The sequence below is a fragment of the Acinonyx jubatus genome, chromosome D4 (genome assembly GCF_027475565.1).
Source record: "Acinonyx jubatus isolate Ajub_Pintada_27869175 chromosome D4, VMU_Ajub_asm_v1.0, whole genome shotgun sequence".
NCBI lineage: Eukaryota > Metazoa > Chordata > Mammalia > Carnivora > Felidae > Acinonyx > Acinonyx jubatus.
In genome coordinates, this window is record NC_069391.1 from 32764930 (window position 1) to 32792693 (window position 27764).

The 27764-nt window shown below is 46.1% G+C and overlaps 1 long non-coding RNA gene across 1 annotated transcript in view; it reads right to left on the bottom strand.

Annotated features, from left to right (window-relative positions):
- The window catches only part of LOC128312161 (uncharacterized), a 48934-nt gene that overhangs the window by 12872 nt on the left and 8298 nt on the right, over nt 1-27764 (bottom strand). The window contains exon 3 of the long non-coding RNA XR_008291078.1: nt 16941-16991. This is a non-coding gene — a long non-coding RNA (uncharacterized LOC128312161). The remainder of the gene's footprint in view (nt 1-16940; nt 16992-27764) is intronic.

The following is a 27764-nucleotide window of genomic DNA, read 5'->3' on the forward strand; positions in this document are numbered from 1 at the left end:
CCTAGAGTGGTTGGCTGACTCATGTTGGCAGGTGGCATCTCCCAGAGCAAGCCTTCAGAGATAACTAGCCAAAAGCTGCAAGACTTCTAGCAACTTAGCTCAGAAGTTTCAGAACATCTCCTCCGTCACAAACTATTGGTCAAAACGTCACTAAGTCCAGTCCAGGTTCAAGGGCAGGGAATTAGACTCTGTCGCTCAATGGGAGAGACAGAAAAGAATCTGTGTTCACCTCTAGTCAATCACAGCAACGTTCTACATGAATCAAATCGGGAGGGAGATTGCAGCGAGCAAGCAATGCAGGCAAAGGCACCAAGGTGGAGTTTATGCCTATATTCATCGTGATGGTGTAAATTGGTACCACACTTTGGGAAGGGACCTTGTCCATATGTACAGAATGTATAAAATCAGAGGAAGGCTGTAGGGATGCACTAAGAATTCGCTCTCCCTGAAGCCGGGCTTTCTTGGTCCTGGCTGCCCCTAGCCTCACCTGGAGGGTTTCAAAAACACTCATGCCTAATCCCACTCCCAGAGATCCTGAAGCGCTTGGTCTCAGGCATGGCCAGAGGTGAAGGGATCCTTAGAAACTCTCCAAGTGACTCCAGTGAGCAGCCAAGGCTGTGAATTCCTGCCATGGGGGCTTGTGATACTCACCATAAAATTCAAGTAAATGAATAAAATCAGCTTTTTCCTTATTGCACTTTTGGGCCAAATGCAGCTGGAAGAGGTTCTAGGGTCCAAAGATTTGGGAGCTTAAAGAAAAATTTAACTCCTCAGACATGAGGGTCAACTCTGGAATGTTGTCACATGGTCAGAGTTTGGAGATTTTGCCAAAACTGGTTTAAGTTTACTTTTTTTTTTTTTAATAACATGGTGAATAGCTCTGTGTTGATTCCCCCTTCCCCTTATTATTTTGCAATGGCTCTTACTCAAAGACTTGAAAAAGTGATGTACCATGTCCCCTTGATATAGATGTCTAAGAATAAATTAGAAAACATTTGAAATATATTTAGAAAAAAGTGCCATTTTGTGCTACAAGGATTGAGGGTCTATAGAAAGACGCCTTTCAGAATAAATGTCAGGCATTCTTTCAGGATGAATAAGTCTCTACAGAGGCCCCATCACGACCAGTCAGTTCACCCTACGATTCAAGTCATAACTGCTCGCTGATTTTGCGCGAGGCCTTCTGGAATGGGGTTGGGGCTCCAACACACTCATGGATGACATAGAAACTCTTGGTCCTGTCCTGAGAAATTGATGCTTTCTTTCCTTTCACAAACCAGAAGGATCTGGCAGTGTTTTCTCAGACTTCTCTTTTTCTACTCTTAGAATCTTTGTGCCCCCTTGGATCTGATGAACAAAGGTTACAGAGAAAAAAAAGTATGACATATAGTGCAGTGGTTCTCGAAGTGTGGTCCTTAGACCAGCAGCATCAGCACCACCTGGGAACTTGTGAGAAATGCAAACTCTCCTGCCCACACAGCAGACCTACTGAATCAGTTATTGTAGGATGGGGTCCAGCCATCAGTGTTTTAACCAACCTTCCAGGAAGTTCCAACCCACTAGAGTTGGGAACCACTGATTAAGCACACAGACGGAGCATGAACAGCCTTTGTCTCAAATGCCAGCTTATTACTTGGTTAAGTAACTTCACCTCTCTGATCCTGTTTCCTCGTCTGTAAACTAAGAATACTAGCACTTACCACTGCAGGGTTGTTTGAGGATGTAGGGAGTAGATGCAAGCAGACTATATAGCACTGTTCTTTGCAGGGCCTGGATGAGGGTGAGGCAGGTGAGGCATCTGTAGTCCTGTAGGTATCTCTTTAAATTCTGCACCCACGGAGGATTCACCCACTTCACCCTAGTCCCAGCCCTGGTTCTTGATATTCCAAAAGGGCTCAGTAAATGGTTGGTACTGTTATATTATTGAGGAATCTGAGGTTTTATCCATTTTCAGGGCCTTGGCCAGGCAGAGTTCCAAAATCAAAGTCTTTAAACAGTTTGGTGTAGAGGAAAGAGCATTGGCTTTGGAGTCCACAGGCAAGGGTCTGAATATCAGACTGATATCTAGGAATATCAGTCAAGGAGTGAGGTGCAGAGCGGAAAAGGGGCAAGCTCAGTTGCCCAAGAGAGCCTTCTTTCACTGGGCGGGGCTCTTTCTTCTCTTCTCCTTCTTTCTGAGAAAAAGCAGAGGCGACTGCTGAGTTTGGACTCTCCCATCCAAGAACCATTCCTCATTGAAAGTCTTAGCATATTAAGAATAGAAGGGGAATAGAAGGAGGGCTCTTCTATCTGTCAAAGGGTACCCATAGAACCCACTGCCAACATCTTCCTTAATGGTCAAAACTGGTCCCTCTCCTCAAAGGATCAGGAACAAAGTGAGCATGTCTCACTGCTCCTCTGTGAGGTACCAGAGGTTCTCATTAGTCCCTTAAGCTAGAAAAAGAAATGAAAGGCACCCAGATTGGAAAAGAAGTAAAATTGCCTTTATGCATAGATGCCATCATGATTGTCTATAGAGAAATTCTGACGGAATCTTCTCTAAAGCTACTAGAACCAAGAAGTGTGATCAGCAAGGTTGCAGGATATCAGATCAACACACAAAAATCAATTTTATTTCTATACATCAGCAATAAAAAGTTGGTACTTGAAATTTAAAAACACTGTCATTTATAACAGCCTAAAAGGTACAAAATGCATAGCTATACAAATCTGGCAAAAGAGGTGAAAGGCCTGTACTGCAAACTATAGAGCACTGCCAAGGAAATTAAGCAAGACTTAAATCAGTGGAGAGATAGCCCACGACCTCATCCAAGGGCATGAAGACTTCCCCTGTTGTTTTCTTCTCAGAGTCTTCTAGTCTCAACTCTTACATTTGGGTCGTTGATTCATTTTGAGTTAGTTTTTGTATATGGCGTTGAGGCAGGGGTCCAACTTCATTCTTTCTCATGTGAATATCCTGTTGTCCCAATGCCATTTGTTGAAGACCCTGTTTTTCCCCCATTGAATGGTCTTGGCACCACTGCAGAAAACCGATTGATCATAAAAGTGAAGGCTTCTTTCTGGACTCTCAAATTCTGTTCCACTGCATAGATGTCTGTCTTTACAATAGTACTGCACCATCTTGTTTGCTGTAGATTTGTACTAAGTTTTGAAATTGTGACGTTACTCTTTTTCAAGATTGTTTTGGCAGTTTTACTTTTGGACAAAGACATAAAGGTAGTTTTTGACAATGATATAAAGGTAGTTCAGTGGAAAAAGCACAGTCTTTTCAAAAATAGAGTTGCAGAAAAATTAGATAACCATATGCCCTTGGTTTTCACTTTCTTGTTCCTATTACCCCTGCTTTTGGCTCAACCCTTATTTTCTTAAATGCATCTATTCTTCTAGAAGTCATTTCCTTCTTTTCAAAAACATAAATTTAATTAACTTTAATTAAATTTAAGTCTCCTCAGTCTGTGCTTTCTCTTTTTGTAGACTGAGCCTGATCTCCCCATTCATAGATTATTTCACAAAACCGCAAGTGTGAGCAGCTTAAAAGGAAAGACTGATGGGAGTGAAGAGGTAGCCTGTGAATCTGTTCTCTGTGCCTTCCTGAGACAAATGGCCCTCCCTCTGATGGCTGGCTCTGGGGAAGGGCGTGAGAAGCTACAGCTCTAAGAACTCGGGCACCTGCAAGGCCATAGAGCACAGAGCAACATCTCTCACTTGGTTTCTGAGGGAGTAAGGCCACTCAGCCACTTTGTCCATTAGCATAACATATGTCTACATGACACAAATCAAGAATCTAGTGCACACGGGTGGCCAGCTAAGCTGTGCCAACAGGCTCAGAAGGCCCAGATTTGGCCATTGGTGAAATGGGAAATACCAGGAGAATTCTGTGCACCACAGAGTTCTCACAGTGTGGCCCCCAGTCCAGCAGCATCTGTATCACCTCAGACAGAAATCAAAGAATCACCTTGTTAGAAATCAAATTCTCAGGGCGCCTGGGTGGCTCAGTCAGTTGAGCGTCCGACTTTGGCTCAGGTCATGATCTCGCGGTTTGTGAGTTCGAGCCCCACACCGGGCTCTGTGCCGACGGCTCAGAGCCTGGAGCCTGCTTCGGATTCTGTGTCTCCTTCTCCCTCTACCCCTTCCCCACTTGTGCTCTGTCTCTATCAAAAATAAATAAAATATTTAAAAAAAATTTTTTTTAAAGAAATCAAATTCTCCATCCCCACCCCAAATCTAATCAAATTCTCAGGTCCTACCCCAAACCCATTGAGTCAGAAACTCTGGAATGAGGCCCAGCAATTCATGTTTTATCCAGCCCTTCAGGTGATTCTGATGCCCCCAGCAGTTAAAGCGCTTATCCGCTGGCACTAAATTACCAAAATTTCATATCCTGCATCTGCCATTTGCCACCAGTTACTTAAAATCTCTGGGTCTCAGTGCCCTCATCTATTCAGTGATGATGATTTTGGTACCAGATTCTTCAAGGTTCTTGTTCATGTTAATGGAACAATCTATGTAAATTACTTAGGAAGCAATTAATAATCATTAGCTTATAAATGTGAATTTCCTTTGCCTTCCCTGTTTCTGAAAATTCATTGTCACATGTAATCATTGTGTAACACTTCTTAAAATCTCTCAGAGGAATTTGCATGATGGCCTTACTTGTTTATAAGTAGCAAAGTAGGTATTGTGGTCACCTTCATTGTACATGGATACAAACGGAGGCCCAGATGGTGAACTGTCTTTCCAGGGTCACAGTGATAAAGTCATGGATCTGAGACATAAATCACTTCTGACTGGAACATCTGTGTCTTTCGTCACATCCTGAGTTCTCAGAGTGCAGGCCTGAAACCTCAGTTGACACAGCTTTAACTGTTTTAATCAAGGTACCTGTATTTATCCCTTACAGGAAGAAAGATTTATCCCTTAACGGTGATGCAGATCGTTATATATAAAGCTCTTTGCAGGACCCGCCTTAGCACCATACTCACTGCTCTCCAAGAGTCCTCACTCCTCAAAGGGGAGAAGCTGTCTGGTGAGGTGGACCAGGCTTAGTCGGCTCCACCTTCTGGCTCCTTCTGGCTCTCTCGCCTAGCTGAGCATATGACCTTGAACAAGGCACCTTGCCTCTTAGAACTTCCTTTTCCTTTTCTGTAAAAGGAACCCTGCCCAGTTCCCAGAACAGCCTTGTGTCTCAAACGAAATGGTAGATGTGGATGGACTTTGCAAACTGTGAAGTGCATGCACAAGTGTGAAGTTAGGAGTTGCAGCAGTGGCAAAGGAAGAGTTTGCTGAAGACAAATACTGCCAGCCCCTCCGGCATGCAACAGCCCTGTGGTCTGGCAAGGCCAAAGCACTGTGGAGCTGGTGGGAGGTAGGTGGGGACCGGTGGAGAATTATCAGGGTGTGTGGTCTGACCCTTGCTGGGGAGCGGCCTGCAGGGCAGGGGGGAGCTCAGAGACCCTGCCAGGCAGAGCCACAGGCATATGCCAGCACAGGCAGGAGCCATCAGCTGCGGGAACCCCTCTGTGGCCCTGGTTGCTGACTAGCCAAAGGTGTTCTCCTATCGCTTGGAGTGAAACAAACTCTCGTCCCAGCTGCCAGTTCCCAAGAAGACCCTGGGTGAGACCCTCACTTCTCTGGCCTTCGTTCTACAACACAAGTGGCTGGTTCCCACCTATCCCACCATGCCTCGGATTATGCCTCCTTCATCTCGTACTTACATCTGAAAGTTTCTCTACCAATAGCCTTTCCTGAGTAAGGACGAATATGTTTGCCCTTTTGCAATATTGAAAAGCACACGAGTGAGCTTCCAGGAAACTGTTTCCTAGTGGCTGAGGGTTGGGGCTGGGGAATCAGTCCGCCTGGGTTGGAATCCTGGCTGACTGCGCATGTGGCCTCAGGCATCTTGGACCCTTCCTTTCTCCATAAGTAAAACACAGATCATACAACATCCCCACTTTACTGGGTTGGGGATTAGTGAGATGATGTGTGTCAAGGGCTGTGCCCAGCTAATGGCAGAGGATAAGCTCAATGAAAAGCTGTTGTTATATCTAGCAACACCAAGGTACCACCCTGAGTTGATTTCAGGAAAACACAGAGATTCCTGATATTGTTAGAAGCCTGTGAGCACACACAGGGGCCATCTGCTGTGCCTTTGGGGTTTGTGAAAGAACTGGAAATAGTCTCAGGACCCCCAGTGCCCAGGTCCCCTAACCTGGGAACTACTGGCCAAAAGAGTCTTCAAGCTTCTTCCAGCTCTGACAGCATCTCAGTTATGTTGAAGGTCAGCCAAACCCCTTAAAAGCAATCCATGTGGTCAGTGGCAGCTGGGCAGCGGTGAGTCCAAGGCAGACTCCAAGAAGAGCTGCCGCAGCCGAGTACTGTCTCCAGGGCCAGGGCCCCTCGAGAAGAATCACACATCAGAGGGAAGCTTGCAGCCTCCTGTTCAGCTCATCCAGGAACTGAATCTCCACACCCCCTCCCACCTCTCTGATCTGAAAAAGCCAGGAGAGAGGAAGTGGTTATTTCAAAGGCTGGGTGAGCCCCCCTTGCAAAGGGTCACAAAGCCTGAGCCTCGAGTCCCCCAAGGCACTGCTGAAAGAGAGCACTTTGCCTGTTTCCTTCCCTTCATGTCCCCCTTCCTCTCCTTGAGGGATTGTTCTAAATATATATCTTAGAGGTCAAGATACAGGATGGCAAGGGACAGAAACCTAGCCCCTAAAGGTGGAGAGAAAACTCAGGAGTTGGGTGGGGTGGGAGCGATTTGAGGGGGCCAGCCATGCTGGTGAGATCTTCCAAGGCAAATGCCACAGCTACACAAGCCTCCCCTCTGCGATGCCTTCACACTCTTCTCTCTCTGGGTACTTACACAATCCACAAGACAGCCAGGGAAGGGCTTCTATTACCTTTATAAAGAGGAAGAAACTGAGAGCCAGAAAGGAGGCAATAACAATACAAATCATAGCCAACTTTTATTGAGCACTTACTAATTTGCCAATAGGCACTAAGAACTTTGCATGTATTAGCCAATACATTAGGATGTATTTAATCCTTACAAGAATCCTACGAGGTAGGTATTATTATTGCCAAATGCCAATTACAGGTAAGGAAATGAAGGCACAGAAATGTCAAGTAACTTCTGTTCTGTCAGACACCAGAGCCCACATTTGTAATCACTGGCTCTACCAGCCCTGCCAAAGAACTATAGGAGTCAGTGGCAGGGCCAAGAGCCAAACCAAGCTCAGGGCTATATCCCTGTACTCCTCTGTGGTCAACATAAGGATGGCTATTCTAACCATCACATCTATACAGAAATAAAAGGGCCAGCTGTGTGGGAAGGAGGGGGCTTTCCATCACTGAGGGGCATCCCATCCCAAACTCCATGATCACTCAGTGGGGTGTTAAGGACATGGTAGGGGTCGGACCTAAGGTTCCTCCCAGACACGAGCATCTACAGTTCCAGTCTGGAAGACAATCAACTGAAGTTGCTGAACAAACCTCCAAAAGAGATTTCCAGGTCCCATTTTTCCTTCCATCTCCTGTCATTCATTCCCTCTCTTGTGCTATGATTTCCTAAGAGCCTACTATGTGCCGGACTCTGTGTCATAGAAGACGGACCAGACAGACACAGCCCCTGCCCTCCAGGAGCTGATACCCTGTGACCCACACAACCAGTGGCCTTCCTGAAACTTCCTCTCCTATACCAAGATCTCCCACTCTGGACCTTGGCTTGTTCTGCTTCCCTGCCACCAACTCCTGCTGAAATCAAACCCAGCTCAAACGCCCTTTCAGGTATTCCCAACAGCAATGCCACCGCTACCCGGCTCTAGACTGCAAGGCGTGAATGTACCTCACGGGCAGCCATGCTGACCTGCTTTGTATTTTTGGTAGATGTCATGGGGATGGGGAGTCCTTCCACAAGACCACAGGCCCATGGACAGCAGGGATTGTGTCCTACCTTGGCTTTCCAATGCCAGGCGTCCTGGCACAGACAAGTAACTCATTCACTCACTCATTCATCCAACAAATATGCACTGAGCACCTATGATGTGACAGGCACTGTTCCGCCTCTGGGTCTACAACAGTGAACAAAATGGGCCTCAAGCTCTGTCCTCATTGACATTCTAGCAGCAACGGCTAGGTGGGCAAATCAATCACTGATGAATATGCGCCAAATCCTGAAAACTCCTTTTGAGACCCAACACCTAGACAAAGGTACATTTTAGGATCGTTCGTATATCCACAGGCCAAGTATTTATCTAAACTAAGTGAGCTCTTGAAGGAAGCTTACCTTCCTCTGCGGTGTGAGTATTTAAAAACCACCGGAAAGGGATTGTGTTGGAATTAGTCTTCGCAAGACAGCCTGGCTTTGGGGATCCAAAGCCATTGAGATATTAGTCTGAGGCTCGGATAAAAAAAAATAAACTAAACTTTAGAGTCACAGAAATGACTCAATTTGAGGAAACACCAGGCCCAGGGACAGTAATAAGAAAAATAATCACAGCAAACACTTACACAGCATGGACTGTGTGCCAGGCCCAGCAGAAGCCCCTAATTCCCGACAGATGACAGGGCTGTCGGAAGGAAAGGGAGGCCACGAGAGGGGTGACCCTGACAGGAACCGTCCCTTGAGACTGGGCCATTGTTCACTTGGGCTCCAACTGTCCCATGATCTGCAGCAAGCTTGCCAGCCAGTGCCTTTGAAATTCCCTGGACTTCAGTGGCAGAAAAGACAGATCTTTGCAAGTGAAAGGAAATTTGATTCCTTAAAATAGAAAAATTGTGCTCAGGGAAGGAAATTCCCTAGAACTATAGAGGCGTCTTTACTCCCTGAAAAGATTAAGAAGTGCATTTACTGAGCACCTATTATATGCCAGGCAGTGTGCTAGGACCTGATGGAAACTGTCATTTACTCACGGCTGGGTGCTATTCTAGTGTGGGGCCATAGCCAGGAATGAATGAAATAGATTCTGCCAGTCCCCAGGGCTGACATGCAGCCAGGATGTCCCTACAGAACTGTCCCACTTATCAAAATATTTACATGTTTCTGTTCTAGCTGGTACAGAACAGCTGCCCTGAGTCCCTGGGCGCCCATTCCCTGCCCCAGCTGCCCCAGGCCCTCTTCCCATCCTTCTCCCCACATCCCTATGATCCAACTACTCAGGAGTGGGCTCAAACACAACCGGGAGCCCAGAAAACCTGGCGTCCATCGGTGGCCCAGCCTGATCTGCTTGGCCAGTGTCTGTTAAATGTTCTGTTTGCCACCCCTTGCCTGGCTCTCATGGATCTCCCACCCAGTGGGTACTTCGCGTAGCCCCCAGCAGCCCTGTGAGGGGGAACCATGAACCCTCTCATACTCCTTCCAGCTCCTTAAATGCCACTTCTCCCCAAGCTTCCTTCCATAGCCGCTGCCTTTGTATTCCTCACCATGTCCTGTAGGGAGTTGATTCCAGTGGTCTGGTTTCCTACCTACTCACAACCCCCTGAATTTGTTTCTCCAGCCTGGACCCCTCTCCTCAGCTGGTCCTATGGCCAACTACCTCCTGGACATCTCCCTGGGAGGTCCGCTGCCACCTCAAGCCCAAGGTCTCCCCAAATGACTGAGGTCAGCTTCTTTCCCAGACCTTTCCTCCTCCCCGCCCCCCCCTCCACACATCCTGCTGCGTTCCCCATTCCTCTTATTCAAACACACATGCATTCAGGGCAGAAACACCCACAGAGCATCTGTTATGTGCCAGGCATGGTGCCTCACATTGAAGATGAGGGAGGAACGAAGACAAACCTTCAAGAAGCCTGCAGTCCATCAGGTGCCCAAGCTAGAAGCCTGAGCATCACCTCCGACTCCCCCATCGCTCACCCCTGCAGGAATGAGGAGCAAATCCCACAGCTGGCTTCATTCCCTCCATCTCCCCTGCCAAGGCCTGAGCCCAGATCCTCACCTGTCTCATCAAAGTGACTCCCAGCCTCCCTCCTGTGGGGCCCTCTCCAGTTCTCTGCAAATAGCCAGAAGGACACCTCTAGCACACATCCAAATCTGCCCTCTCCTTAGCTTAGAGCTTTCCATGGCTCCTCATTGCCCTCAGGAGGAAGTCCACGCTCTCTGGCCTGGCATTCAAGTCCCATCCTGGCCTCTCTTGATCCAGCAGGGTTGCCCTAGTAGGAAATGAGCTGTGGGTGGTGAAGCCATTAATTCCCAACCACCCTTCTGACTTCTTATCAGCCAGGATACACATGCACACAGAACCCGTACACACACAGAGACACACAGATACAGACACACACACACATACTCAGATGTGCCCTGGGCCATAAACAAGCAAGTCTATTTACACTGACATACATGCACACAGATGTAGTTGTCAGATTTAGCCAGTAAAAACATAAGGTGCCCAACTGAACAACAAATCATTTGTTAGTGTATCTGGACCGTACTTAGGCTAAAATATAATTGTTTATCTGAAATTCAAATTTAACTGAATATTCTGTATTGTACTGGGGGACCCTACAAATCGAAAAAGATCTACAAAGACTTCGATCCCCCACAGAACACGGCTTGCACACTTAACACATATTACACGCTTACAGTACAGTTCATGTGTGAACGTGGACCTCACACTGTCATGCCTCCACGACTAATGGGCATCTCACCGCCTGAGACAGAACCATGGCAGGGCCACGACATTGGCCAGCTGTGGTGAGCTCTTCAGGGAAATGTTTATTCTGTGAACAAATGCCTAATTGACAGGAATTCCTGGACATCCAGCTCCAGAAATGTTGTGTGCCTGGAGTAGTAATCCCTGCGGAAGCCAGGCTTCCACTGAGCACAAAGCCCTGGCTATAGGAATAGCAGTGGCATGAGGAGTCTGTGGGACTTGAGCCTCTGAACCTGACTGACTTCAACACATCTGTACTGTGTGTCTTTGGGAAAGTCACTTAACCTCTCCTAGCCTCTATTAGCTCATCAGTATAATGGAAGTGTTCCCTTAATAAACCAGCACCTCAGGGTTATGGTGAGAACTGTTAAATGACATATGCATGTGAAAGACTTTTTTAGAGTTTTGGTAAGAATGAGTACCTGTAAATAGACACAAAATCAAACAGATGCTAACTGCAATTGGATTCAGGGATGGAGTGGCCCCTCAGGTTGCAAGTGTAGCACAGAAGAGCAAAAAGGGGATAAAACATTGGAACAATTAAATTCAGGCAGTTGAAGAGGGTGGGAGGAAAGTTTGGGAGGGGAAGGATATGGTTATGGCATAGATGGTGGTGACAGTTGCATGGGTGTATACTTACCTTGAAACTCATTAGATTGTATACACTAAACATGGGCAGCTTTTCGTATGTCATACATACAAAATGGTATGTCAGTCATACCTCAATAAAGTGGTTTTAAAAATAATAAATTTAGGGGTGCCTGCCTGGGTGGCTCAGTAGGTTAAGCGTCTGACTTCGGCTTAAGTCATGATCTCACGGATTGTGAGTTCGAGCCCCATTTCAGGGTCTCTGCTGACAGCTCAGAGCCTGGAGCCTGCTTCAGGTTCTGTGTCTCCTTCTCTCTCTGCCCCTTCCCCACTTGCACATGCACGCTTTCTCTCTCTCTCTCAAAAATAAATAAACATTAAAGAAAATTTAAAAAAACAATGAATTCAGGCATTAGTATGAATTAATTACTATAGTCACATCCAAAATAGGTTAGGTTCAAAATTCAGCACAAACAGGGAAACTGCATATGTTCAAAACACTTTGAAACTCTCTAGGATTGCATATACCATGTTGCCCAAGGTCAAATAACAATTCTTATGCAAACTAGAAATTGAGGACCACTGAAATAAAATGAAGGCAGGGACAAAAGGAACTTCTATATGCAAATGTTTGGGCATTTTCTGCTTTTAAAGTGACTAGCAAATCTCTAGAGGTAAATGGTGGGGGTGGAGAATTCAAGAATTCCTTCTTGTCTAACTCTCTATTCTTTTTAAAACATTGAGCTTCTGGGGCGCCTGGGTGGCGCAGTCGGTTAAGCGTCCGACTTCAGCCAGGTCACGATCTTGCAGTCTGTGAGTTCAAGCCCCGCATCAGGCTCTGGGCTGATGGCTCGGAGCCTGGAGCCTGTTTCCGATTCTGTGTCTCCCTCTCTCTCTGCCCCTCCCCCGTTCATGCTCTGTCTCTCTCTGTCCCAAAAATAAATAAAAAACGTTAAAACATTGAGTTTCTATATGGTAGACATTAGCACTGTCCACCAATGTTTCTGATTATTTTCCACCTGCAAACACAATAGGATTGGATGTCCCTGCTTTCTTGAACTTAGGAGAGACCACATTACCTGCTTGGGACAATGAAATGTGAAGTGATGTGCGTTACTACCAGGCAAAGCTTTAAAATACTTGGAAACAATTCTTCATCTCCTCCTTCCTATGCTACAGTGACCAACAACATTCCAAATGGTGAACTCTGAGTATCCAAGAGAGGCCAGTATAGAGCAGAGACCCCACAACCTACAATGGATGTGTAGCATGAGTGAGAAATGACCCCTGGCTCTTTTAAGCCTTTCATATTTGGGAGTTGTGTGTTACTGCAGCAAGCCCCAGCTCATCCTGACTACTATGCTCCATAACATTACTACATATAAATAGATTTGTCTGTCGTCGTAAATATTTTTTAAGTGGCATTACATTATATATTGGGAGGAAAGTTCTAAGTAACTTTGTAAGTTAAATGAGCCTAGTGCAAAATCACGGCACTTATGCACTGCCCAGTTTCCTTCCAAACAGAATCTGTAGCAGCTCAGCAAGTCAAAATACATACTGGCAGACAGAGTAGCTAATATAACAATGGAGAGATGGGAATCCATTCAGAGAAAACAGGAGAGGATTGTACCTAGAAGATTTGCCAAAAGCCAGGAATGAAATATTGTATCATGGATCAGTGAAAACATTTAGGAGTGGATAATAGAAGAAATTAGTACCAAAAAGTTCTGGACAAGAGGGCTGGGAGGGAGGTATGTTTACTGAATGCCTGCTGTGTGCCAGATACTGTGTTACATGCAGCGAAAATATAATTTCTTTACATATTGGTCTCACTAAAACTCAATGAAGTAGAAACTGAGGCTCAGAGAGGTCAAATAAGTGGTCAAGTTCATACAGTGGCAGGGCAAGGATTCAAACCCATGTTGGCCGTGCTCTTACACAGATGCTCTTATTGGAGCCATAGGGAGGCTGAGTTTGGCAGGGCTCACTGGCCACCATTCACTCCAGGCACGGTTGAAATTTAACGAGGCAACAAGCTTATGCTCAGCTTCCCAACGGCTCAGATGGGAAGGTCTACTGAAGGGAACCAAGGTGTCCAGAGGCTCAGTCCCACACAAGGCAGCCCTGCTTATGACCTCTTGCTCTGCACCCACAAGGGTCCCAGGCTTCTTGGGAGTGTCCTCCGAGGAAGAAGCAGCATTCCAGGACCAGATGCAGACAGCTGTGTGCTTCCTGCCGCCTCTGGTGACTCATGCTGGGACAAGAAAGCCGCTTTTTTCCTGGATTCCCTGTCCCCAAATCCTAATCTGGGGAAAGCCTCCTTAAGCTCCCTGAACACAAGACTCTGTCTGGGTGGCTGGCGCACGAGAGGGGTGGAGGCCAATGACGTTCAGAACAAAGAGGAAATTCAGGGCGGGAGATCGTTTTCTCTCCCTGGCATGCCTCCTGCGGCCATCTGGCTGAGGGGGCTGTTATTCAAACCTCTGGATCACGGACTGTTTGTTTTTTAGGAGTTTGCAGCTGATTATTTTCATCAAATTCCCTACAACCAACTGCGTTGGCTCCCTTCACGGGCAGACCTGTGCAGCCAGCACGTCCTCTCGGCTGGGTTCACGGTTCCCTCACAGGGAATGAGCAGCCTCGCTCTTCCCTGAGTGGCCACTGGGCCAGGATGGGGCCATCACCTCTGGATACCAGGGCCAGGCCTCCAGATGTTCCAGCTGATGTCACCTGTAGAGACTGGCATGGAAAAGGAGCATCTGAAAGATCAGAAAGCCCCTGGTGGCCAGACCAGCTCCAGTGGCCTTTGGTTTTGTCATCCCAGTTCTGAAAAGGCAGCACCGACATTTTCTGGGCATCTCCAGAAAGGTGGGATATAAAGAGCTCAGAGAGGTCCGTTATTCATGCTGTAGGGCAGCTGAACCTCCATTTCCTCTCCTGGGGCTTGGGGACAGTAAAGCTTTATGTCTCTGGGCTGTTGTATGCAAATGCATACACACACAGTGACATATGTAAAAGGCCTAAGACCATGTCCGTGCACAGCAGGTTCTCAGTAAAAACTATGAGTTCCCATCTCTCATTTCTTCAAGGATATGATACACTGGCCTTTCCACTCCACTGGCTCCAAGGATAAGTGAAACAGCTGGGGTTCCTCACTGTGGGGACAGGATGCAGAGACTGAGGGCTTTCCTCCCAGAGGTGATAGGAATAGCCCACGTCTTCAAAGAAACTGGGTGATAACTCTTTACCCAGAAAGTCAAATCCAAGTGGTTTGGTAAGATGTGAGCTCAGTTACTCAACATGCCTTCTGGATGTCAGCCTGTCCATGGGGTCAGACAGATAGACCCGGGCAGCTGGATGGGAGCAGAAACCAGTTGTTCTGCACGAGGAAGTTCATGTCTCCTCTCCTGCGGGAGTCACACAAGCCCTGTGTGAAAGTCTGGCAGCCCCTTACCTAAGAAGAAGGTTCCCTAAGAAGGTTACAGCAATTTCTAAATCAAACATTATTTTTCATTCTTTGTATCTTAACTTCTCAGAGCTTCTCATTTCTGCCTTTAGGAAGTGAGAGAAACAGGGTATCCCTACAATGCCTTGCCTGGCTCCCCACTCCCAACCGTCTCTGCTCCCCACAGCTGAGGTGGCCCCAGATCCATGGTGCCACCTTTCCCCAGGGTGCTCAGAGGACTCAGCTCCGGTGGGCTGGGCAGCTGAGCCAGCAGGGAAGGGCTTTTGACCCCCTCCTGGTGTCAGTCCCAGCTCTGCAGCCCATTCCCTCAGGACCACTGGAGTCCCTAACCCAGAGACTTGAATCCTGACCCTAAACCTCAGGCTTATGGCTCCCAGACCACCTCAGAAGCCACCCACTTTCCTAGAAACTCCCACCGTGCCCCCTCCTCAGCCCCTGGTTACAGCTCTGGCAGCTGCAGGCCCTTCCCTGGACCTCCAGACACTATTACTTCTGGCCCAGCTCCAGACGGAGCTCCGTGCAGTGCAGCTGAACGGACCCACACTAGCTCACCTGAAGCAGCATCTCACTGCTATGGTGCCCGAGGGGTCCTGTGCACAGGAGGAACCCACTGCACACAGGACAAGACGGTTATCAGAACAAGCGAATGACAGTGTAATGTAAGAACTGCAGTAGAGGCACGCAGAGCATGGGAAGGTTGTCCTAGAGAAGATGAATCCACTCCACCCCCAGGTGTGGGAAGGGGGTCAGGGAAAGCTCTGGGGAGCCAGTGCTGTCCAGCTAGGAGTCCTGTTCCCCTAGAGCAGGAGACCAGAGTGGGACAGCCAATTTCTCATTGATTCAATGGTCACTTCTATCTTTACCATAATCTGTCCCATTGTGGCCGTCTACTCCTGATTCACTTAATTTTACCTCTCAACTACAAATTCAAGGCAGAAGCTTGTCCTGAGTTTAAAACTCTGGATTTTCTTTAGTACAACAGTTAGGGAGACCTGGGTGTGGAATCAGAAACCCTTGATTGAAGCCTTCCATCTCTTGATCTTTAGAAGTGACTCTGACCACTCTGAACCTCAGTTTCCTCATCAGAAAATCAGACAAAATAATTCCATCCAGGGCAGTTGCACAGTTCAGATGAAATAATGTGTGTGAGCCAACTTCATGAATTGGAAACCCCTCTGCCCATGGGAGAGTTTATCATGGCAGCAAGACCTTCCCATGGACTGATCCAACAGCTTTCCAAGAAATGGAAGGAGCTACAAGAAAAACCCTGAATCTTAATTTTGCTCTGTTGGCATGCCTATAATTGCTGGGTTTGCTGGTCAACATGCACCTTATAAATGAACTCTTAGCGGGCTTGGCATTTTGCATCTGCATTCTCCTGCAACTGCTTTGCAGCAGAGAAATCCCACCTGAATGGCAAGGATACATACCCAAGGTCCCTCAGAATAGGCTTCTGACAGATGGGTGGGTGAGTCCAATGGCAATTATGGGAGGTTGGGGGTGTCATTTAGAAAAAAAGCAGGAGAAGGGAAGCAGGGAGAGAAGGAAGGAGGAAGGAGAGAGCTTGTTTGAGGGGAAGGAGACGCTCATGCTTGCCCAATGCTCAAGAAACCTTGGTGAAGGTAGCAGGTGCGTACATGCTGCTGACCTGCTCCCGACCTCTCCAAGGGAGGCCCGGGGGGCCTGGCTCTGGAGGGGAAACCGGAGCTGGAAGCGGCTTTCAATTACTTTTCAACGGCTGGCCATGGGAAAACAGGAAGAGAGCATTCAAAGCAGGGAGCTCTCAGAGGCAGAGCCTCTCAGAGATGGTGGGAGCCCCACTGACTCTGGTGGGGGAGGGGACACCTGCAGGAAGAAACACCAACCACCGAACCTGCTGCAAGGGTCCTGTCCTGCGCTTGGGCTGAACTGAGGGGACAGAAGGAGAAGCGTTGGATCTGAGTCTGGGAAGCTCACCCCTGATGCCTTGTGTGTGGCCCCAGACAAGTCACTTCCACCCTGCAGGCCTCAGTGTCCCTTTGTGTGTATCTGGAGAACTGGACTGTGCAGATCTCTAAGAATCTTTCCCAAACTGACCCCTGTGGTCTCTGATGCAAATGTCCCATGAGGAGACTCAGGGAATAGAGGAGGGTGACTGGTCACCAAATTCCACACCCCTCCTCTCTGCTGGATTTCTCATCACCATCCACGCTGCTTACTGAGTACCTAACAAGAGAAGGCTGCTCAGCAACACTTACACAGTCCTGCAGAGTCTGTCTGCCATGTCGCCCTGTTCATTCCCAACAGCCCTGTGAGAAAGTAACAACAGTTCATTGACTCATATTACGTGCCAAGCATTATTCTAAGCCCTCTACATATTTCATTTTACTTAATCCATGCCCTCATATGAGGTATAGGTATTCCTGTCCCCATTTTACTGATGTCCACTTGCCCTGCCATACATGAGCTGGTCCACAGGGCTCCTCTAGATGCCCAAGGACCTGGGGCCTATGAGCCTGACCTGCATGCTGCTCTCCACTGGGGCTCTCGCTCCCACCTGGATCCATATTTGCACTGGATCCATATTTCTTTCCAGCTGTCCTTGGCTCTGGTCTCCCTCCTACCAGAGGGGAGTCTTGAGAAATCATTCTCCTGGTGCAGCAGGAAGAAGCCACTCGGGTGGGCTGCGTGCTGAGGGAGATGCTGAACTTCTTTCCACAGGTCTTCTCCTCCCCAGAGGAGGGCTGGCCTACCAGTCTCCCAGGGCAGCCTGAACAAGTGTCTGTTCTAGAAACTTGGCCGAATGTTCTTCCTTCCTCGCTGGCTCAGAGGATCTGGGGTCATGTCTGCTGGGGTCAGCCCTCCACCTGTGTCCTAGATCCCAGGACCTCCCTCTCCTGCACAGCCTCCCCTCCCTGGCAGCCCCTCTCTCCCTCTCTGCTGGCTCCTTTCCACCCATTGCAGCTGAAGTGCAGCAGAGAAAGCCCGGACGCAGAGTCCAGAGACGGAATCAAATCCGGCCCTGCCACTTACCAAATGCAGGACTCCAGATAGGATGAGCCACCCAGCTGAACCTCAGTTTCCCTAATGGAAGCTGGCGCTATAGAGACTATGGGATAGCACATTCTCTCTAGTCTGATTCCAACTCTTTCCATCTTGCGGCCTCTGCTCCATCCTGACCTGTCTCCTGCCTGCGGATTATCTAACACATTCACTCCGTAGACAGCCTGGACACAGAGAATACAGGCCCTGCTAGCAAGGTATCCACAGTCTAGTGGGGCAGGGAGACAATAAACAGGTGATTACAAGACCATGTCCTGAGAACCATGATGTCAGAAGTCGAGGGTGCTTAGGCAAAGGGAGGAAAGGCATCTAATTCAGGCTTGGGGTGCCTGTGGAGGCTTCCCAGAGGAGAAGACATCAAGCTGGGAGCTGAGGGCTGGGAGCAATCAGTTTTTTGAAGGAGAGGACGAGTATTCCAGACAGAGCGAACAGCTTCACCAAGGCCCAAAGACAAGAGAGGATGAGCAGGTTAGGGGACATGAACGTGATTTGATTTGGCTGGACCACAGAGCATATGTATGCATGTGGGCATGTATGTGTATATGGGGGGTGTATGCATGCCTGTGTGTGCATGTGTGTACATGTGCATGCATATTGGAGGAGGAGAGGATAAAGAGGTGAGCCTGGAGAGGTGGGCATGGACTGACTCAGGCAAAGCAAGACTCTGAGTATTATACCAAGAGCAGTGGGCCCATTGGAAAGATTTTAAATAGAAAAGGGACGTGGTCAGGAGTGTACTTTAAAAAGATCCATCTGTTTGCCATGGGCAAAGGAGGACCCGATTTAAAAATATATATATTAACAACAGCAGCCGTCTGTCAGGATGTGGAGCCACTGGAACTCCCATATTCAGATACACTAGGAGGTGTGCCTATAACCTGCCCAACCATTTAAAGAACTATTTGCAATACCTAGTCAAGTTGAAGATCTGTTTATTCTTGACCCAGCAGCTCTGTTTCTTGGGAGACATGTGTGGGGATATTCACCACAGAGCCATTTGTAATAGTGAAAAAGCAGAAATGACCTAACCAGGCTGTAGGGGAGCAGCTCAGTAAACTATAGTTCATTCATACAACAGAATACCACACCGTGGTTAAATGAATGAATTAGATCTCCATGTAGCAAGGACAAATCTGAAACTATAAGGAGCTGTAGAAGAAATAAGGCAACTCGCAAAAGAACATGAACCCAATACCATATGGTTTGTGGATCCTCAGTAAAAAAGGTAGAAAAACATATATGGGAATAAATCCCATCAACTTAGGATAACACTAACTCTGTGAGGGAGTGTTAAGGGATAGGGTAGGAATTTTGCTGAGATTTTAATATTCTATTTCTGTAAAAGAGAGAAGTAAAACAAATATGGTGAAATGTTACCTGTTGAATCAAAATAGTGGGTATCTTGGTGCTTCTTGCATTATTTGCTGTACTTTTTTATATGTTTGAAGTGTTTTTTCAATTAAATTTACAGTGGATTGGTGGAAAATAAGACACGGCAGGGACATATCTGCTGGGGAGGCTTAGGCTGTGTCCGTGGGTGGGGTGCCACGGAGCCATACCAGGGGAACACCCAGATGGGACTGAGAGAAGCGGGTGTCAATGAACAATACCCCAGAAGTTGAATCTGCACAACTCCCGGCTCTCTGTGGTGTCTTCTTTCTTTCTCCTTTCTCTATCCTTGGGCGCTCATCAGAGCTCCGCCTCCAGAAAGCTTTCTCAGCTACTCCAGTGCTCAGAGATCTGTCTGTTCTGACATCCTGTAGCCCTTACCATATTGGTCACTCTAGGAATCATTTCACACAACTATGCCTGAACTTGTGGTGTCCATATGTGTCATTTCTCTAGCAAAACCGTATGGGTGAGGGGGCAGGAACCGCCTCTCGTGCTCTTGATGGCTGTCCCTCTGGGTGTGTCTATGTGGCTAATTGCTGTTTCCCAGGCCCTCACATAATGCCAGACCCATGGTCACTGCAGGAGAAATTCTAGCTGAATGAATAAATGAATAGATAAGTGAATGACTAAATGAGTTCCAGGAAGAATCGTTGAGGAAATGCCAAGAAGCAACGTGGCAGCCCTAAATTCAAACCATGACTTCGCCATCAACACGTAGCAACTTTGGGAAATTCACTTCACTTCTCAGAATCCATTCCCCCAGCTATGAAATGGAGAAAACACCCATCTTTCAGGATTGATGCTTATGGATATTATATATTGCTTGCTTATACATACCTATGAACGTTGTATATCATGGTAATTATATCCATAATACATCTCTAAGATGCCTATCATTTCCTCCCCAACCACACTCATGTGGTTTCATAGAACTTTCCTTGTTCCTAGTCCAGAAAACGTGGTCTTTTATACGAGGTGATCTGGTCCCTTCTGCAGGCAGCTGATGGAGTTCCAACCTAAGCTGGGCCAATCAGACTGTCCCTCCCTGGAGTTTAGACTATAGAGACCTAGCCAACTGGCATACATTCATCAAAAATTTGATAAGCCGCCTCTTCTAACTATTCCCTCCTGAGCTTGCACAGCCATATATTTTAGCCAGTGTGCTGTAATGCAAGATGAGAGCCTGGAAATTAGGGGGGAAAATAGGACACTGTCCTTCCCTCCTGCCCCGTACCACACGCCACCTTGTTGGGCCTTTGGGGACGAGGCTTCTCTCTTTCACAAAGCCAATCCTGATTTGCTCCTCCCCATAGCCCTCAGCCTAGTTAGTGCCTGGCCCTGAGAAGGTGCTTTGGTAACATGGGTTCAGACCAGATTGGGAGCTTTGGGGATGGTATGGCTGTAGATTGGGTCCCAATGAATTGTGTTGGATTTGAATGGAATTGGACCAGGACTCATGACAGAGAGAGAAAGTAGGCTGGTTGAGTGCAAACAAACCCAAATCCTAAGAGGCATGTTTTGAGCAATTAGAGATGTTTAACTTGTGGCAGAAAAAGCTTGTGGACAGCAAACAGGAAAAGGGATCTGATGTTCTTTGTGGCTAAGAGAAACAAGTGTGGCATCATACTAGGAAAAGTTATGTCAGACCAGCTCGTAGATATACTGGGTTGTCTTATAAGGCTCCATGTTTGGGAGGTGTGCAAGCAGAGACCTCAGGCCATGCAGTCACTATTCGGGCACTGTAGTGGGGTTGGGCTAGATGACCTGCAAAGTTCCTAGCAGCTGGGGGCGTCTAAGTTTATGCTGTCACTTATTGGTGCATCCTAGATGAAATTGTTAGCCAAACTTCCAGTAATTAATGAGACCTCTCGGAAACCTTGGCCATCTGTTCTGAAATAAATATCAGACCAAGAGCATCCACGGAATAACTGTTATGATTTATCATTTCAGTTTTTATTATGCAGTTTTATTAATGTTGGATAGAGTTTTAAGAAAAGTTTTTTTGTCCTAAAAATGTTAATGGGTTGCCTGTCAGCTTCAAAAGAAGAAAAACTGCTATCAGGAAAATTGTGTAGTTAAGAGTGCTAACCTGGAAGTGGAAAGAAGAAGCCAAGTTCCAGCACAGGCCCTGGCATGTGCTCAACACATGGACATACCCTGCTCTTTCTCTTTTAACAGCCTTTTCGAAGTCACCAAGAGGACAAAATCAGGATGACACCAGGCCAGCTTGCAGAATCCAGTGGGAGTTTGTGGTCTGTGTGATACCCGCGGACTGACAAGAGAGTTTTCCAAAGTGGTATGTGGAATAAGAGGTCCCCCTGCCCCATAATGGGTCCCCTTCCAGTGCTCCTGTTACTATAACAATCCACTCCTTGAATAAGCAGGCTATTCTCAGGAGAGGCAGAAAGTGAAGAGCTTGATGGGTGGGTCTTTGCAGGGCAGGGTCCATCCTGCTCCTGTCTTCTTCTTGGGCCTTTTGGCATCTTGGTGTTTGCCGATAAGCCAACCCCAGGTAGACTTGGCCATCAAACAGCCATTTCCTTGCTCCATGCATCCAGCTTCCAGGGGCCATACATCAAAGTCAGAGAGGCATCTACAGGGCAAACAACGATGAAGGATCCCCACACCAGCCAAATAACCTACAACTGTAGTTTTTTTTTTAAAAAAAAAAAAAAACTTGGCTGTGAGAGCTTTTAAAAACCTAATACCCTACATCTAAAACCATTAAAATCAGAATCTCCGGGAGTAGGACACAGACATCAGCATTTTACCTTTAAAAAAATGAGATATACTTTACATACCTCTGAAATGTATAGGTCTTAACTACATATCTTAATGTGTTTAAACAATGCATACACCCATGTAGCTTATGCCTCTATCAAGATTTGGACCATTTCTATCACATCAGAAAGTTTCCTCCTGTTCCTTCCTAATCAATCCCCATCCTCAGACTTCAAGATGCTACCACTGTTCTGATTTTCCTGCCTTAGATTGTTTTTGCTTGTTCCAGAATTGCATATAAATAGAATGAAACAGGGATGTCTGGGTGGCTCAGTTAGTTAAGTGTCCAACTTCAGCTCGGGTCATGATCTCACGATTCATGAGTTTGAGCTCCACGTTGTGCACTGTGCTGACAGCTCAGAGCCTGGAACCTGCTCCAGATTCTAGGGTCTCCCTCTCTCTATGCTCCTCCCCTGCTCATGCTCTGTCTCTCTCTCAAAAATAAACATTAAAATAAATAGATAGAAAGAAAGAATGATACAGTATGTACTCCTCTGTGTCTGGCTTCTTTTACTTAGCATAATGCTTTTTAGATTCATCCATGTTTTATATGTATCAGTAGTGCATTCCTTTGTCATTGCTTACTTTTATTCCGTTGTGTGGATTTATGCAATTCATTCCTCCATTCAGCATGATGGTTGATGATTCTGAATAAAGCCTCCATAAACATTCACATACAAGTCTTTGTGAGGACATATGTTTTTCTTTCTCTTGGTTAAGTACTCAGGAGTGGGACTCCTGGGTTATATCAGCAGTGTATGTTTAACTTTATAAGAAACTTCCGGACTGGTGTACAAGGTGTTTCATTTTACACTCCTACCAGCAATGGAAGAGAGTTCCAATTGCCCCACATCCTTGCTATCACTTATGTCAGTTTTTTTAGTAACCTTTTTATTTTAGAACAGTTTTAGATTTACAGAAAAATTGCAAAGGTAGTAAAAGAGAGTTCTGATGTATCCTGAACCCAGTTTCACTTATTATTAACATTTTAGGTTAGTATGGTATATTTGCGACAATGAATGAACCATTGTTGGCACCTTTATATTAACTGAAGTCCATTATTTATTGAGATTTCTTTAGTTGTTACCTAATGTCTTTCTTCTATTCCAGGATCCTACCCACAAAACCATATTACATCTAGCCAACATGTCTTCTTAGGCTCCCCTTGGCTGTGATGATCTTGGCAGTTTTGAGAAGTATTAGTTATTTTCTAAGATGTCCTCAGTGGGTATTTGTATGTTGTTTTCCTCAATATTATGCTGGAGTTAAGGATTTTAGAAAGGAAGACCACAGAGGTAAAGCACCATTCTCATCACATCACATCCAGGGTACAGTTACCACAACTTATGACTGCTGATGACCTCAGTCATCTGAATGAAGTATCAAGAAAAAGTCTTCAACATGCCCACATTGTTATTTACCTTCCCAATGCTCTTCATTCCTTCTGCAGTGTCCAATCTGCTTTATCCTAATCCAGTGAATTTTTAAAATATCAGATATTAGGTTTTTTAGTTCTAGAGTTTCTGTTTGATTCTTTTTTGTCATTTCCATTTCTCTGTTTGGATTCTCCCATTTGTCCACTCATTATGTCCAACTCTTCGTCTTCTATTAAATCGATGAACATTTTGATAATAGCTATTTAAAGCTTTTATCTACTAATTCCATCACTTTATATCTCTGGACCTGTTTTTACTAACTGTTCTTCCTTTGAGTTTGGTGCACGTTTCCCTGCTTTTTTGTGTTTCCAGTAATTTTTGTTTGTTTGACAGACATTGTGGATACTATGTTGACACTCGGGATTGTTACCTTCCTTTAAGGAGTGTCATGTTTTTGTTTTGTCTTTTTCTGTTTTGTTTTGTATTCTTCCTGGCAGACAGTTAGCCTTATTCTAAAGATAGAAAGGCAGAGACCTCCTGGGGTCTCAACTGACTGTCCAGGGCATTGGGTGAGGGCTCTCTAATACAGCTAGTCCAAAATCCAGCATCTGTCAGCACTGCGAGACTACCAAAATCTCTGTCCACCTCACAGCCCTCGGTAGCTGTTTCCCACCAGGTTTCTCAGAGTCTAACTCTGTTCATGTACAGCTTACTACTCAGCAAAAGACTTAAGGGGGATCCATGAAAATTTCAAACCAGTATTTTTTTAATGTTTATTTGTTTTTGAGAGAGAGAGAGAGAGAGAGAGAGAGAGAGCAAGCATGAGCAGGGGAGAGGCAGAGAGAGAGAGGGAGACAGAATCCACAGCAGGCTCCAGGTTCTGAGCTGTCGGGACAGAGCCCGACACAGGGTTTCAAACTCACAAACCATGAGATCATGATCTGAGCTGAAGTCAGACACTTGACTGACAGCCACCCAAGCGCCCCTCACATCACCATTTTTTTAAGTTCCTTTAGTGATTACAACAAACAGCCAAGGTTGAGAACATTGACCATTAATTCCCTAAAGTGAAGGAGCTGGGAAAAAAAGGCCCTGGTACCAAAGAAAATGCAAAACCAGTTTGGGACAAAGTCATGAAGGATGTTGATAAAGGAGCTCTCCCCTAAAATGGCACTAATCTGGGAGACATAACAGAACAGAATCCAAGACAAATCAATGAGAGAAGTTTAGTGTACTTCCTGCTTTAAAATGATAAGCCATAATACTCTTGCTCTGTTTGAGAAGCCCCGGTTAGGACCTTCCTATCACCTAAACTGCAGACACTAAAGTGATACCTGGTCCAAAAGAATGCCTGAGGCACTAAAGCCGTCAGGTGGAGGAATTTAGTGATTTCCTGTTAGCTGTCAGGTTCTAAGCTCAGAGAATACAGAGAGTTATAAGAGGTCATTCCTGCTCCAGAGTAGTTCCCAGTCTGATTCCCAGTATACAGAGAGGTAAATGAAATACATTTCAGACTGTGATAGGTCCGTGGTATGGCAGAGATACATCTGAAGTGCTTTTAAGAGTGTGGTTATTGGGGTGCCTGGGTGGCGCAGTCGGTTAAGCGTCTGACTTCAGCCAGGTCATGATCTCGCGGTCCATGAGTTCGAGCCCTGCGTCAGGCTCTGGGCTGATGGCTCAGAGCCTGGAGCCTGTTTCCGATTCTGTGTCTCCCTCTCTCTCTGACCCTCCCCCGTTCATGCTCTGTCTCTCTCTGTCCCAAAAATAAATAAACATTGAAAAAAAAATTTTTTTTTAAAAAAGAGTGTGGTTATTTCCAGCTTTGGGTCTGAAAGTCTTCACAAAGGAACTGTTTTTAAGCCAAGTTCCGTTAAGGATAAGAAGAGTGAAGAAGGTGGAGAAGTGAAGAAGGGAAGGATGTTCAAGGCAAAGAGAACATACTCGAGGGAGAAAAAAATAGAACATAGCGGGGAATCGGGGAAGTTCAGTGTAGAAGCTTGAGGAGTAGAAGCATGGAAAGGTAGAAAGAAGATGCCATCACCCTCCCCATCGAGTGAAATGAATCAAATTCAGAAAATAACTCAATAACAGTTTTGTTGATTGATTTATAATGAACCATACCTCACTTACTAGATCTTTGACAGAAGTTTAACAACGGTCTGTCAGAGTCAGGGACATGAAAACAAACACCGTACATGGAATCAAAGATGTCTGACCATGTGAACCTGAGCTGAAGAATGTAACCTCACTAAAGTTACGCAGTGCATTTTAGCATAGAACTGTGGAGAGTGACCTTTACACAAGGGTGGTGACCCTCCTTCTTGTTACTGTATAGGCACAGGCATAATTGCTGGGTGGACTGGGAGACTTAATGATTAAAGACACTTGGCCTTGGGGACCCTGGGTGGCTCTGTCGGTTAAGTGTCCAACTCTCGATTTCGGCTCAGGTCATGATCTCACGGTTCGTGAGACTGAGGGCCAAGTTGGGCTCTGCACTAACAGTGCAGAGCCTGCTTGAGATTCTCTCTCTCCCTCTCACTCTGCCCTCCCACGCTCACACTCATTCCCTCCCTCTCTCTCTCAAAATAAATAAATAAACATCAGAGAAAAAAAGACACTTGGCCAAATGTGTCTTGGAGACTTCTCATGGCCAGTGAATATGAGTCTGAGGCCTGTGGCACCCGTTTACTGTAAGTTTGCCCCTGAGGAAGTCCTGTGATTCCTCTTACCCTCAGTCCCCTCCTCCGTGAAATGGACACATTAATACCTACTGGCCCTGCTGTCCCACGGGGATTCTCAGGAAAGACCAAATGACCTACTTTGTGTGGAAAAGCCTTGTAAGGTTTAGAGCCTGACTGTGATGCAAAGAGTTATGATTACTAATAATAAACAAGAAGAATGTGTGACAATGACCAGAACTTCCTGTTGAGACAACAACTCCATGAAACCATTAAGAGAGGTAGGATGTTTGTCAATTCCACAATGAGAGTTATGCTCTGGTATTGTTTCAACTGTCTCCAGGGAATAAAGGGTTTGACAGCAATAAAGAATGAGCCAATTTGTCCTAAAGATTCGTGTTCTTTTTAGAATAGTTTCAATAGCTTTCTGTACCTTCCCCAGGCTTTTCTTGCCTATTCTGCCAGGACTGATGAGAACTGTGCATTATTCAATTAATTTTTTCTTTAAAAGAATTTGTCTTCCCATGTGCTAATACTCACATAATTCACATCTCAGAATACTACCCTGCCACCCAGGCAACCCTCAGGCTGGGGCCCTGCAAAACATCTCTTTCCTCAATGACCTCAGAAGTTTCTTCTGCTTACCAAGAAAAGAGGGAAATGCGTGCCCGGACACCAAACCAGTCTGCCGGATCCCCTTCATTCCCTCTACCAGCTCAGGACCAGAGGCTTTCATGTGGTTACCAGTTGGCATTTATAAATTTGTCAAAGAAAGGAGTGTGGGCAAAGCCCTCTGGGGGATACACACTGCCTTTCAGAAATGCAACAGAAGGGATTCTTTCTTGCTGGTCTAATGATGCCTGGTGGTGACTTTGATGACCTATGGAATGTCATTTTCATTTCATGGCTTCACACAAAGTAGCCGACTGCCCTCCCCCATATCCTGTCACAAAGAGCCTGTGGATTCTGGTCCCAGATGGTGATCCAAAGCTTTTTCTTGAACTTCTTCCAAATTTACACTAAAATAATCAAGCTCCTATAATAATGGGGAAAGTCCTGCATCACCACCAAAAACCTGGAAAGGGTTCCCTCTGGCTAGAATTTTACAGCACTTCTCAAATTTTAATGGGCACATGAATCACCTGGGAATCTTGGTAAAGTGCTGATTCTGATTCAGTAGGTCTAGGATGGACCCAGGAATTTGCATTTCTAACAAATTCCTGGGTGATGGTCTTACTGTTGGTCCCTGGACCACACTTAGAAGAGCCAGAAGTCAGAAGACAAATTCTGAGCAATTCTAGAACTCAAAGGAAGTGGTTAAAGAGATGCACATGGTGAAAGAAAGGTTGAAGAGGGAATCAAGAGCTACAATGGAGCTTCTACACATAGATAAGAAGAGAGGACACAGAGAAAAAGAATGGAGGCTGCACATATACTTCAACTGCAGAAAAACTCATTAGTCTTAATTCATCATATTACTATAGCAGGGCAGAAATACCACATGATTATTTTGATAGATGACCAAATCATTTGAGACTATTCAACATTCCATCATCATTTTCCTCCTCTGCCTCCTCCTCTTCCTCCTCATTGCCATCAGGAGAGAGAAGAATATTTTCTTAAAGTGACAAGTATACTCTACGTAAAATCAAGTCAAGTGGGATGTACTCTATGTAAATCAAGTCAAGATGCTTAATGGTGAACTACTAGAGCCAGTCCCATTCCCATCTGTAACCAAAAAGATGTCCATGCCCATCAGTGTGACTAACGCTGGTCTGCACATCCTAATCCA